The 12,829-nt window shown below is 41.4% G+C and overlaps 1 protein-coding gene across 3 annotated transcripts in view; it reads left to right on the top strand.

The window, feature by feature from the left end:
• Nucleotides 1-12,829, top strand: part of galnt17 (polypeptide N-acetylgalactosaminyltransferase 17) — a 457,606-nt gene that overhangs the window by 351,656 nt on the left and 93,121 nt on the right. Inside the window, exon 1 of one of the 3 annotated variants that reach the window (XM_059971407.1) lies at nt 3,345-3,351. The exons of the other annotated variants lie outside the window; for them this stretch is intronic. The gene's annotated coding sequence lies outside the window, so the exon portion shown is untranslated. Of the gene's footprint in view, nt 1-3,344; nt 3,352-12,829 lie in introns of those variants that run through there. 3 annotated transcript variants of the gene reach the window in all.

The following is a 12,829-nucleotide window of genomic DNA, read 5'->3' as shown; positions in this document are numbered from 1 at the left end:
AATAAAATAATTGAAGAAGGCTGTGTCGAGGATACTGACTTGAGACATCAATGATGTCCCAGGGCTGTGATAATTGACCATCAATCACAAACACATTCTTTTGTGCAAGGTTTGACTCCAGTAGATGGACAATTTTCCTTTTAATTTCTTTTGCCTTCTGTTTTGACCTAGGATTGTGAGGTTGCTCTGACTTAAATGCTGCTTCAATGTAAGTGACCTTACATTACCTACAGTATTTAGTTCTCTGATCAAGATTGAGCAACAACTGTAATGTGGTCAAGGGTAGAGTAGTCCTGGCAAAAACTATTTTGTACGTTGGTGGGCTGCGTTTTCTTTCGCAATTGTCACTTGACAGCACCATCCCTGATGCTTCCAACATTTTGCCAATGATTGAAAGCAGATGGATGTGGAAGGACTTAGTCCTACTTTATGTGAACAGAACTCACCAGGACAATCTTCCATATTGTCAGGTGGATGCAAATATTGCATTTACAACAAACAGGTTTGGCTTTGGAACCTAGTCATCACTTCTGTTGATTGGCCATACAGGGTTCATAGGTACTTGGCAGAGACATTGGCTTCACAGCTCAGCTACCCAAGTTCAATCCTGAACTATAATCTCTGTGGAGTTTAATATTTGCCCTGGGAGGGTTTCCTCACACATTCAGAGACATATGGGTTAGTAAGTTATTTGACCACTTTAAGATGCTCCCAGTGTATAGCTGAATGGTAGAATTTCGATGGAGTCAATGGGAAGCTGAAGAAGAATTGGATTCATTTATAGACTGCTTGACGGTCAGCAAAGACTTGATGGACCAAGAGGCCCATTTCCATGCTGTATGTCCCTAAGTTAGGAAATTCATTCATGGCAATTAGAGAGAGATAGGATCTGAAATGGAGAAATTTAGCACATTAGAAAAGCTCTATCTTGATCTAATTATCCATTGCTCTCTATTTCAGAACGATTTTAGAGCTTATCTATGATGCTTGAAAGGAGCTTACATAATGACTAAATGTACTCACCCCACTTAAACTTTGAGGGCATAGAACATGGATTAGAAAATTAAACTCAGATAATAAAAGGAAGCTGAATATTTACGGCTTGATTGCTTTTGGGTAATGTGTTGGAAGAATATTTTGCATCAGTTATTATTTCATTCATCATGTAATTGCTCAGGAATCAGTAGTTCTTCAGTTATTCCTTTTTGTATCCTCTCTCCTCCCCACAGCTTGAAGATATGGTCAAACATTAAAAGTAGTAGTAATAGAAGTTACATCAAGTTGAAGTGTTTTAATGAAGCAGAAATTGAATGGAATCAGTAAATTATTGAGATGTGTTAACTTCAACATATTGTACATTGTGAGGTTATTATAAATAAAGAAAACCATGCATCCATAGGATGATCATTTTCATATTTGTTATGTTTTATAATTCCAGAAATGAAATGAAAGCAAAACACAAAGCTAGGGATAACTCGTGTGTTTCATTTTTACTTTAGCGAGGCATGCACATATGCTGTGGTAGCGTGATGACGTATACCATTTACGTACTTTTGCATATAAGCCATAATGAATTATTTTAACAAAAAAAGAATGCTTAATCAAACAAGGTATATGGAAGATTACTCAAATATTCCTGAAATATTAAATACACAACAATCCTCCCTGCTTAGCTATAAACTTTAACTCTATATAGAATGCATCTCAACTCACATATGTAATGTTTTGCTCTCTAGATAGCTATACATATTTAAATTGAGGACTCCATTGGTCAGGCTCACTATGGATGTTTGTCTAGATTCACAAGCTAGGGCATTACAATATGGAGAGCAAGCTGTTACCCAGCTAGCAAGCTCCCCCGCCCCATACATCTGATGAACCCAAAAGGAATGGCAAAGAGTGATACAGTTTGGCAGCAGGAGTTACCAGTCGGTGTTGAATTCAACAAAGGACTGCCTTAGGTCTCCAGCTCTGGATTTTTGCCTTGGAGTTTACTCCCAAAGTCTTCCCAACTTCCCAATGTGTGGGCATAGCCACATGGCAGCGAAGGTTTAAGATCAGAGCTTTCCTTTTCAGTGAGCGGCTGACAAGCCCCATCTGTCGGAAAGGATCGGTTTTAGGGAGCCAGTAACCCACCCTCACCGGTTCTCCTGTCAGTCAAAACGGTTCTGCCAGGCTCAGCAGCTAAGCCGCATGTGAAGGCCAAGAGCTGGACTTGGTTGTCAGAGAGTATTTGAAGCACATGTCATTGGGAGCATTTAATAGGCAGTTGGACAGTGTCCCCATTAACACCCCTGGCTATAGCAACTTTAAGGAGTCATTTATATAAACAGTGTGTATTGTATGATATAGTATACTGTGTTTTATATAGTAGGAGTTGACTCTGGGACTGCAGAAAGTGGTCCTGACAGCTCTGGACACCAAGCTTCAAGACCTTGGTCTCAATACCTCCTTGTGCAATTAGATCCTTAATTTCCTCACTTGCAGACCCCAGTCGGTTCAGATTGGTGACATCTCTTCCATCATCACCATCAGCACAGGAGCACCACAAGACAGTGTGCTTAGACCCTGCTCTACTTGTTTTACACTTATAACTGAGTGGCAAAGCACAGCTCCAATGACATATTCACCTTTGCTGAGGACAATACTGCCTTAAGCTGAGTCAAAGGTGGTAATGAATCAGCATATAGGAGGGAGACTGAAAATCCGGCTGATAACAATGTGTAATGTGGGAGTGCAATTTGAAGATCCATTGAATGAAACAGGACACACAGATTTAAAATTGGGTACATTAGGTATCTAAGAAATGAACAGTAAAATGCTAAATCAGGCATCTTGCTAAGCAAGTGTTTATCTAACCTACCCAAAGCCAATACACCGTACATTCAGCTACTCTTTAAATGAATGGATACTCTGCTAAACCTTCCTAATTTAAAAACCCAAGAAGTAAGCATGCTATGAACGAATACTCAACTAAACAAAGTGCAGCAGTCCCGTCCATGTCTGCAATGCTCTTTCTCAGTGGTTCTTCAGGACTGGTCGCAAATCCTACCTGAACTCATGCCCCATGGGTGACAAGAGAAAAAGAGGGCAAACCCTCTGCATGTGCTATCTTTTATACCCCCAGGGTGCCCAGAACCAGAGACGGCTCTGTTATACCCATAAGTCAACCAATGGGAAAAGAGCATCGCAAACATTTAATGAACTAGTCAGCATGATGGAAGCCGCTTTTGAACAGAATAAGCATCGCCCTCCAGAGGACATGATGTCAGCAAGACCAAGGAGTTGATTATTGACTTCAGGAGGAGGAAACGGGAAATCCATGAGCCAGTCCTCATTGGAGACTCAAAGGTGAGTGTGATGGCAGCTTTAAATTCATCAGTGTTATCATTTGACAGGATCTGTCTGGGCCTAGCACGTAATTACAATTAGGACAAATGCACAGTGCACCACTACTTCCTTAAGAGTTTGCGAAGATTTGACATGCCATCTAAAACACTGACAAACTTCTATAGATCAGTGGTGGAGCATACATTGACTGGCTACGTTACAGCCTGGTATGGAAACACTAATGCCTTTGAACAGAAAATCCTGTAAAAACTAGTGAATACTGCCCAGTCCATCATGGGCAAAGCCTTCCCCAATATTGTGCACATCTACATGGAGCATTGTTGCAGGAAAGCAGCATCCATCATCAGGGACTCCCACCACCTAGGTCATGCTCTCTTTTCACTACTGCCATCAGGAAGAAGGTGCAGGAGCTTCAGGAATCACGTCACCACATTCAGGAACAGTTATCACCCCTCAACCATCAGGCTCTTGAACCAAAGGAGGTAACTTCACTTAACTCCATTTGTCCCATCACTGAAATGTGCCCATAACTTAGGGATTTATTTTCAATGACTCTTCATCTTAAATTCTTGATACTTTTTTGCTTATTTGTTTATTATTATTATTATTATTATTATTATTATTATTATTAATTTTCTTTTTGTATTGCACAGTTTGTTGTCTTTTGCATTCTGGTTGAACAGCCATTTGGTGCAGTCTTTCATTGATTTTATTATAGTCATAATTCTATTATGGATTTATTGAGTATGCCCACAAAAATGAATCTCAGGATTGTATGTCATGATCTATATGTAGTTTGATAATAAATTTACTTTAAACTTTGACCTTACTTCTCATACAATTGAGTCTCCTCTCCTCAACTGATCAATGTGTTGTCTCCAGATGACATTAGATGCAATGAAGGAGGGTGGGCCACTACTGACCTTTATCCTTCTAATTACCTACTTTTGATCATCCCTGTAGTCCCTCACCAGGACTGCTTGTCCAGCAGTGAAACATTAAACCTCCTTGTTTGAGGAGCCCTCAATTTCAGTCAGCTATTTGTCCTGCATACTCCGTCTGAGATTGTGTTTGAGGAGATCCAAGTGTGAGTGCAAGGGATAACTCAGGAACAGTTGTTGATTGTGAAGTGTGCTGCACTGAGATTTGCACAGAGGAAATTGGTGAGCTGATTCAGTGTAGTGTGTTCTGCTGACATTGCATTCTTTAGACTCTCGGCAAACATTTCTGCCAAGTCATTTATAGCTGGGTACTCTGGAGGAGACGTACTATATCTTATTCCATTCATTTCTAGGAATAAGTGAAACTGCTCTGCAACACACTGTGGTCCACTGTCATGGCCTGGAACATCAAACCTTGAAAAAAGACTTCTCAACATGCCAACAGTGTGTGAGGCTGTAGTGGAAGTTATTGGGAACACTTCTGGCCACTTTATAATAGCATCCACATTTACCAAGAAATTTGTGCCCATGAATGATCTAGCAAAAGCTACACGAATCCTCTGCCAGGGCAATGCAGGCCATTCCCCGGGAATGGAGGAGCGCTATTCTTGACATCTTTTGGATGTGTTGGTATCCTGAACAGTGCATGCTCGATCTCTTGATCTATCCCAGATCACCAGACAAAGCTTCAAGCCAATGCTTTCACTTGATGACCAGTATGTTGCTCCTCTAAAAATTTCACTCTGAGCTTGAATGGTACAACAACTCATAATCCCCATATAAGGTAACTCCCTGTTAATGGCAAGTTCATCCCAGCACAAGTAGAAATCGGGGGGTTGGAACTTCTGTTGTACATTTTGCCATTTTTAGTTGCCATGTAGACCTGAAACACGTAGGGCCTTTTCTAATTTCCCTTTGTATCATCTCTGCTAGAATAGGTAGAGCCTTCATTTGCATTAGGGAGAATACATCAAGAGGAGTGACTTTTTTGGTAAATTTTTCCAGTATTTCCTTCTTTGATGGTAAATGAGACAATCCATCAGTGTTTTCCTAATTAGGTGTCCTCTTAAGTTTGATCTTGTAATTGTGTCCTCCAAGAAATAGAGCCCATCTCTGCATTTGAAATGCTGCTATTAATGGAACACCCTTCTGTAGACTGAAATTGGACACTAGTGGTTGATGATCAATAATGTTGGTAAACTCCCTCCCACATAGTAACACCATTTATTCAGCTAGGCAGGATTCTCCTTAGACGTTGCAATTTAGTTCATGCTCTCTTTCATTCCTAGCTGCACCTCAATTGCATCTCTGACTACAGTTTTTATTGATACAACAACTTCAACTGCTCTTTTAAATGTACTTTGTGCTTCAGTCATTTTTTTGAATACTTTCTCTCAGCGCTTCATTAAGCCCATCACTGAACTGACAATGCTCAGACAATTGCTTCATTTCAGCCACATAAGCTGAAGTGGGATCCCCTTCCTTTTGATTGTGTGTGTGAAACCCATAATGTTCTGCAATCAACAATAGTTTTGATTTGAAATGTTCCTGATATCATTCACAATATCAGCAAAGCTTATCTCAGCTGGTTTGGTTGAAGCTGTTAAACTTCCAAGTAAACTCAATGCTCTTCTACCTATTACACTCAGCAAAACTGAGTGTTTCTCATCGGCTAGTCCATTTGCTTTAAAATGTTGCTCAATTCACTCAGTATACATCACCCAGTTATCTTTTGGGCAGTCAAATCTGTCTATTTAAAATTTCTGCTTTTTTAATATTTATGATTACTATCACTCATTGTTTTTGAACTTGTGAATTTTTTCTGTTTTTTGCCTTTTTTTTTAACTTGACTGTCTCTGTCCCTTTCTAAGTAAAAGAAAAGCATGCTGCATTTTATAAAAATTTGGCTATTTCTCTCCTCTTGCAAGGAAAGCATGCTACACTTTTCTTTTTAAAACTCCACGCTTCAACTAGTAGGGCGTCATCTTGGGTTTGTTTTAAAATTACTAGTCACCACAGTTATGTTTTGTAACTCCAGAAATTAATCAAAGGAAAAACATGGAGCTGGGGATAACTCAAGGGCTTTGTTTTTATTTTAGTGAGGCACACACATGACATGGTGGCGTGATATATATGCCATCATGTACTTTTACATATAACCCATAATGAATTATTTAAACAAACAATATAGTTACAATACTATCAAATACTACAGAAATATTAAATACAGCAACATTTATCTGTTTTTTTCTTTGAATGCCTGGGTGGAGGACCTATATTCATTTGGTTAATTGGGGGAAAGATGGGGAAGAGACAATCATTTACCAGGTCATTTTCCTGATCAAGATGTCCCCCAAATCCAACAACTCTTCTTGACGGCCAAGCCAGCGTGGAGCATTAACTGAAAAGAGGAGTATAAGGTAGAGGAGCAAATACAACGGAGTGAGACATTGTAGCTTGATTAGTACTAGGATTCACTTGGACAAAATGCATGTGTGGCAGCCAGTTAAAAATCGATATTGTAACAAGGGAGCCTAGTTTATCTATGTTTTAAGTTTGTGAGGAACTGCTTCTATTCCCTGAGGGATGGATGCCAATGATAACTATTATATTCCGTGCCAAGTTTCTCAGCTTGATCCCAAATAGCTTCCATATGAAAGCAAACATGAAAGTCTTCTGATATGTTGCTCAACTGCGGTAAAGTAATTGCATGTTTGCAAAGAAAGTGTATTCGTGAAGAGGTTCAGGGCATATGCTGAAGGACTTAATTCCTGCTGATAGCTGATGTTTAATTTCCAGAGTGAATCGGGCATGGCAAATGAAGATGAGGAATGTTCCCCAAGAACAGAAACAGAATGGTCGTCAGCTGCAAATAAAAATGGAGTGTCAGCAAGTTCAGCGAATCAGTCACTAACCTTATCAGCTGGAAAATAACCTTTGATAACAGAAACTTAAAATAGGGTGAAAAATTATATTAATTCCAGTTTGCTTTAATTGTATTTTATCTGATGTGTTATGAACCCCGTAACTGGGTCACTTACCAGCAAAGATAGAGAGGTCCATTGAAGTCTGATGGTATTATTTTTAACAGTATTTATTGATAAAGATACACTAAAATAAGATCAATGCAAACATACAGATAATATACGTCGTCAATACTAATTCTAAAAGTGTGTGTATAATAATAATAATCAATAAGAAATAGCTCTATCATTGTCTAGGGGATAATGTATTGACCAATGGAAATATAAAAGTCACTGTTAGTTTGATCAAGCTGCAGCGTTTTGTGTTTGAGAGAAAGACGGGTTAAACTTGCCCAGTCCTTTTATGATGCCAATCCCTCGAGTCGTTGGGAGTTGGTTTCCCCGTTGTTAGCTAAAAGCCGTTTTTCCGTGGTAAAGCGCACCAGTTCTGGGACAAATGGAACCGAACGCACGTGGCCTCCCCACCGGCTTCCGCTATTACGGGATCACTAGTGTTTCTTCTGGTGCGTCTGAAGGGGCTGTTCCCACAGACCCTCTTTTATCCTGACTCACAGTGTCTCAGATGTCAATCAGGTTGGGGGTGATGCAATCCCTCCCTCAACCAGCCCACTTTGCCTGAGGGCTTCCACGTAGCACAGTATTGTAATACACAAGTCCGTCTCCAAGAGACAATGGCCGTTTCCCGTAGCTTTATTTCGCCGGGGGGGACAAGACATTCCGCACGTCTCTCTCTCATTTCCTGGGTCTCCTGACCCAAATCAATAGTGATCTTGCGATTCTCACAAAGGAGGGGGCTACCCCGCACCCTTCAGCCCCTCAGAGCTGTGGTATATTCATAACATAAGACACACAGACACCAATGGATTTCAAAACATATATGTTCACTCATTTAATAAATAACAGCCACTTGGAAAACAACAATACATATTCCTGTAATTGAAAGGCCATTTCATTAATAGGAGAATTACTTTTTTGCCCTGGGCAATATTGTGTGTAATTTGCTACATGCAAAATTTCTAGGTGCAATCAGATTCTTTTTTACACCTTAAATGCTGTTTAAATTCAAACATCTCAATTGTTTTATACAGCACATATTGTTGAAGAAAACTTAAATTTATTACAACAAAAATTTTGATCGAGAGACAACTGCACAAGCGCATGGACATCAGCGAGTTAGACCAGCGCAAAGAGTTTAAAAGGAGGCAGCTTTATAGAACAGAGGGGTTTGGCAATAACAGTTGGAAGCAAGATAGGTTACCTGTGAAGAATAGAAACAGAAAGTATGACTGTGAGGCCGGTGTTCTGTACTGGGAGTCGGATGTGGGAAGTCCGGGAGACTCCCAGCCTACCAGATGGCCACATCTGCGCCAGGTGCGTCTAGCTGCAGCTCCTTAGAGACCGTGTTAGGGAGCTGGAGATGCAGCTCGATAACCTTTGTCTGGTCAGGGAAAGTGAGGAGGTGATAGAGAGGAGCTATAGGCAAGTAGTCACACTGGGATCTCGGGAGACAGATAAAGTGGGTAACAGTCAGGAGAGGGAAGGGCAAGAGTCAGATACTAGAGAGCACCCCTCTGGCTGTCCCCCTTAACAGTAAGTACTCCTGTTTGAGTACTGTTGGGGGGGTGCTGGGGGGACACCTCTGGCACTGAGTCTGGCTCTGTGGCTCAGAAGGGGAGGGAAAGGAAGAAGCAGCAATAATAGGGGACTCTATAGTTAGGGCGTCAGACAGGCAATTCTGTGCATGCAGGAAAGAAACACAGATGCTAGTTTGTTTCCCTGGTGCCAGGTTCTGGGATGCTTCTGATCACATCTACGATATCCTGAAATGGGAAGGTGAACAGGCAGAGGTCGTGATACATATTGGTACCAATGATATAGATAGGAAAACAGAGGAGGTCCTGAAAACAGACTACAGCGAGTTAGGAGGGAAGTTGAGAATCAGGACCACAAAGGTAGTCATCTCAGGATTACTGCCTGTACCACACGATAGTGAGTATAGAAATTGAGTGAGGTGGAGGATAAGTGTATGGCTGAGGGATTGGAGCAGGGGGCAGCAACTCAGATTTCTGGATCACTGGGACCTCTTTTGGGGCGGGCATGATCCTGTACAAAAACGGGTTGCACTTGAATCCGAGGGAGACCAATGTCTTGGCAGGGAGATTTGCTAAGGCTACTAGGGAGAGTTTAAATGAGAATTGCTGGTGGGGTGGGAACCAAACTGAAGAGACGGAGGAAAAGGCTGTTGGCTCACAAATAGAGAATCTTGGGAGACAGTGTGAGAGGGAGGATAGGCAGGTGATAGAGAACGGATACGCTCAGACCAATGGTTTGAAATGTGTCTATTTTAATGCAAGAAACATCATGAACAAAGTGGATGAGCTTAGAGCATGGTTCAGTGCTTGGTGCTATGATGTTGTGGCCATTACAGAGACTTGGATGGCTCAGGGGCAGGAATGGTTACTTTGAGTGCCAGGCTTTAAATGTTTCAGAAAGCACAGGGAGGAAGGCAAAAGAGGTGGGGGCATGGCACTGCTGATCAAAGATAGTGTCATGGCTGCTGTAAAGGGGGAAGTCATGGAAGGATTGTCTACAGAGGCTCTGTGGGTGGAAGTTAGAAACAGGAAGGGGTCATTAACTCTACTGGGTGCTTTTTTACAGAACACCCAATAGTAACAGGGATATCGAGGAGCAGATAGGGAGACAGTCTTTGGAAAGGTGTAATAATAACAGGGTTGTCGTGGTGGGCGATTATAATTTCCCAAATATTTATTGGCATCTCCCTAGAGCAGGGGTCGGCAACCTTTACCACTGAAAGAGCCATATGGACCCATTTCTCACAGAAAAGAAAACACTGGGAGCCACAAAACCCATTTGACATTTAAAATGAAATAACACTGCATACAACGGGTTTTTTTTGCCTTTATGCTATGTATAAACAAACTATAATGTGTTGCATTTATGAAATTGATGAACTCTTGCAGAGAAAACGAAATTACATTTCTGCATGCAACAAAAACATTTTGAACTCCGAAAAAAAGACGTTGGGTTGAAGGTTACTCCATAGTTAGCCTACCTTGGATCGAAAAATTAAAAGAAATCGCGCACTGGCGGGTGTCAGGCATTGGCAGTGGTGACGTATATTAATAGCGATAAAAAAATACGTTGTAGCGGTGTGCTACACGCAGCACTAAAATAGCAACACTGCAGTCAAAGATAACTATTCAAACTAAACAGCCTTACTTTAAAGCCTCCCTCAACCTGCCCCCCCATGGGTGCGGATGCTCCAAAAGACACATACTCACAAACCCCTGTAGGCTATCTCCCTTAGCCGGAACGGTGGCTAATTGTGAGCCAGTTCAGATGTGCCAGGAAAGGGGGTCGCCACAACATTTTATTTAGATTGTACAAGATCACCATAATCTTCAAATTTCGAATTACATTTCAAAAACTAACAAACCACGGGGAGCCGCAGCACAGAGATGAAAGAGCCACGGGTTGCCAACCCCTGCCCTAGAGCACCAGGTTTAGATGGGATGGAGCTTGCTAGGTGTGTCAGGAAGGTTTCCTGACAAAATATGTATATAAGCCTACAAGAGCAGAGGCTATACTTGATCTGGTATTGGGAAATGAACCTGGTCAGGTGTCAGGTCTCTCACTGGGAGAGCATTTTGGAGACAGTGATCACAATTCTATCTCCTTTAACTTGGCATTGGAGAGGGATAGGAACAGACAAGTTAGGAAAATGTTTAATTGGAGTAAGGGGAAATATGAAATTATCAGGCAGGAACTTGGAAGCATACATTGGGAACAGATGTTCTCAGGGAAATATACAGCAGAAATGTGGCAAATGTTCAGGGATATTTGTTTGGGGTTCTGTGGATCCAGAACTGGCTTGTTCACAGAAGGCAAAGAGTGGTTGTAGATGGGTCATATTCTGGATGGAGGTTGGTGACTAGTGGAGTGCCTCAAAGATCTGTTCTGGGACCCCTTCTCTTCATGATTTTTATAAATAACCTGGATGAGGAAGTGGAGGGATGAGTTCGTAAATTTACTGATGACACAAAGGTTGGGGGTGTTGTGGATAATGTGGAGGGCTGTCGGAAGTTACAGCGGGACATCAATAGGATGCAAAACTGGGCTGAGAAGTGGCTGATGGAGTTCAACGTAGGTATGTGTGAGGTGGTTCATTTTGGTAGGTCAAGTATGATGGCAGAATATAGTATTAATGGTAAGACTCTTGGCAGCGTGGAGGATCAGAGGGATCTTGGGGTCTGAGTCCACAGGACACTCAAAGCTGCTGCGCAGGTTGACTCTGTGGTTAAGGAGGCATACGGTGCATTGGCCTTCATCAATCGTGGGATTGAATTTAAGAGCCGAGAGGTAATGTTGCAGCTACATTGGACCCTGGTCAACCCCACTTGGAGTTCTGTGTTCAGTTCTGGTCACCTTACTACAGGAAGGATGTGGAAACTATAGAAAGGATGCAGAGGAGATAAACAAGGATATTGCCTGGATTGGGGAGCATGTCTTATGAGAATACTTTGAGTGAACTCGGCCTTTTCTCCTTGGAGCAGTGGAGAATGAGAGGTGACCTGATAGAGGTGTATAAGATGATGAGAGGCGTTAATCGTGTAGATAATCAAAGGCTTTTTCCCAGGACTGAAATGGCTAACATGAGAAGACACAGTTTTAAGGTGCTTGGACGTAGGTACAGAGGAGATGTCAGCTAAGTTCTTACGCAGAGAGTGGCAAGTGCATGGAATGGGCTGCCGGCGATGGTGGTGGAGGCAGATATGTTATGGTCTTTTAAGAGTCTCCTGGAAAGGTATATGGAACTAAGAAAAATAGAGGGCTAGGGGTAACCTTCGGTAATTTCTAAAGTAGGTACATGTTCAGCACAGCATTGTGGGCCGAAGGGCCTGTATTATGCTGTAAGATTTCTATGTTTCTATCAGTGAAAACTGAAGTGACTGTGCTAAAAAAGCTTTTGCCAATAGTCTGTTCGGTTAAGAATTTTCCAGAATTATTGTACAAATTCTTCCTATTGAATCTGGCCATTTTATTAATTTTAATTGTTATATGATTTCTATCTATTACAACCTATAGAGAATACCAGTAAGACTCATGGCCACCATAGTTTACTTTCATGCATATATTTTATAGACCTAAGGAATGGTACACTAATAACAGCAGAGCCACTGCAAAGATGGATTTTTTCCTTTTCGTGGGGAATGAGTAGAGTGCATGTCCAAAGTCTCAATATGTCACTCAGCATCTAGTTTAAAGTTTAATACTTTCCTATGAAGTGTCTTGGAATTTTCTGCTATTAAAAGCACTACATCAACTTGTTGCTATTTTTGTTGTCATTCAAAACCTCCATCATCTCAGTCCCTCTGTGGCCATATCATAATCAATTACCAACACCTTTGCAAACTTAACTTTGCAAACTTAAGGAAGACATCAGGAGGGCTAAAAGAAGACATGAGGTTGCTCTAGCAGACAAGGTGAGGGGGAATCCTAAAGGCTTTCAGAGATAGATATGTTCTTAATTAG

Source organism: Hypanus sabinus, chromosome 6 (assembly GCF_030144855.1).
Source record: "Hypanus sabinus isolate sHypSab1 chromosome 6, sHypSab1.hap1, whole genome shotgun sequence".
NCBI classification, from domain to species: Eukaryota; Metazoa; Chordata; class Chondrichthyes; order Myliobatiformes; family Dasyatidae; genus Hypanus; species Hypanus sabinus.
Note: the sequence above shows the minus strand (reverse complement) of the source record. Positions and strands in the feature narration are given on the sequence as shown.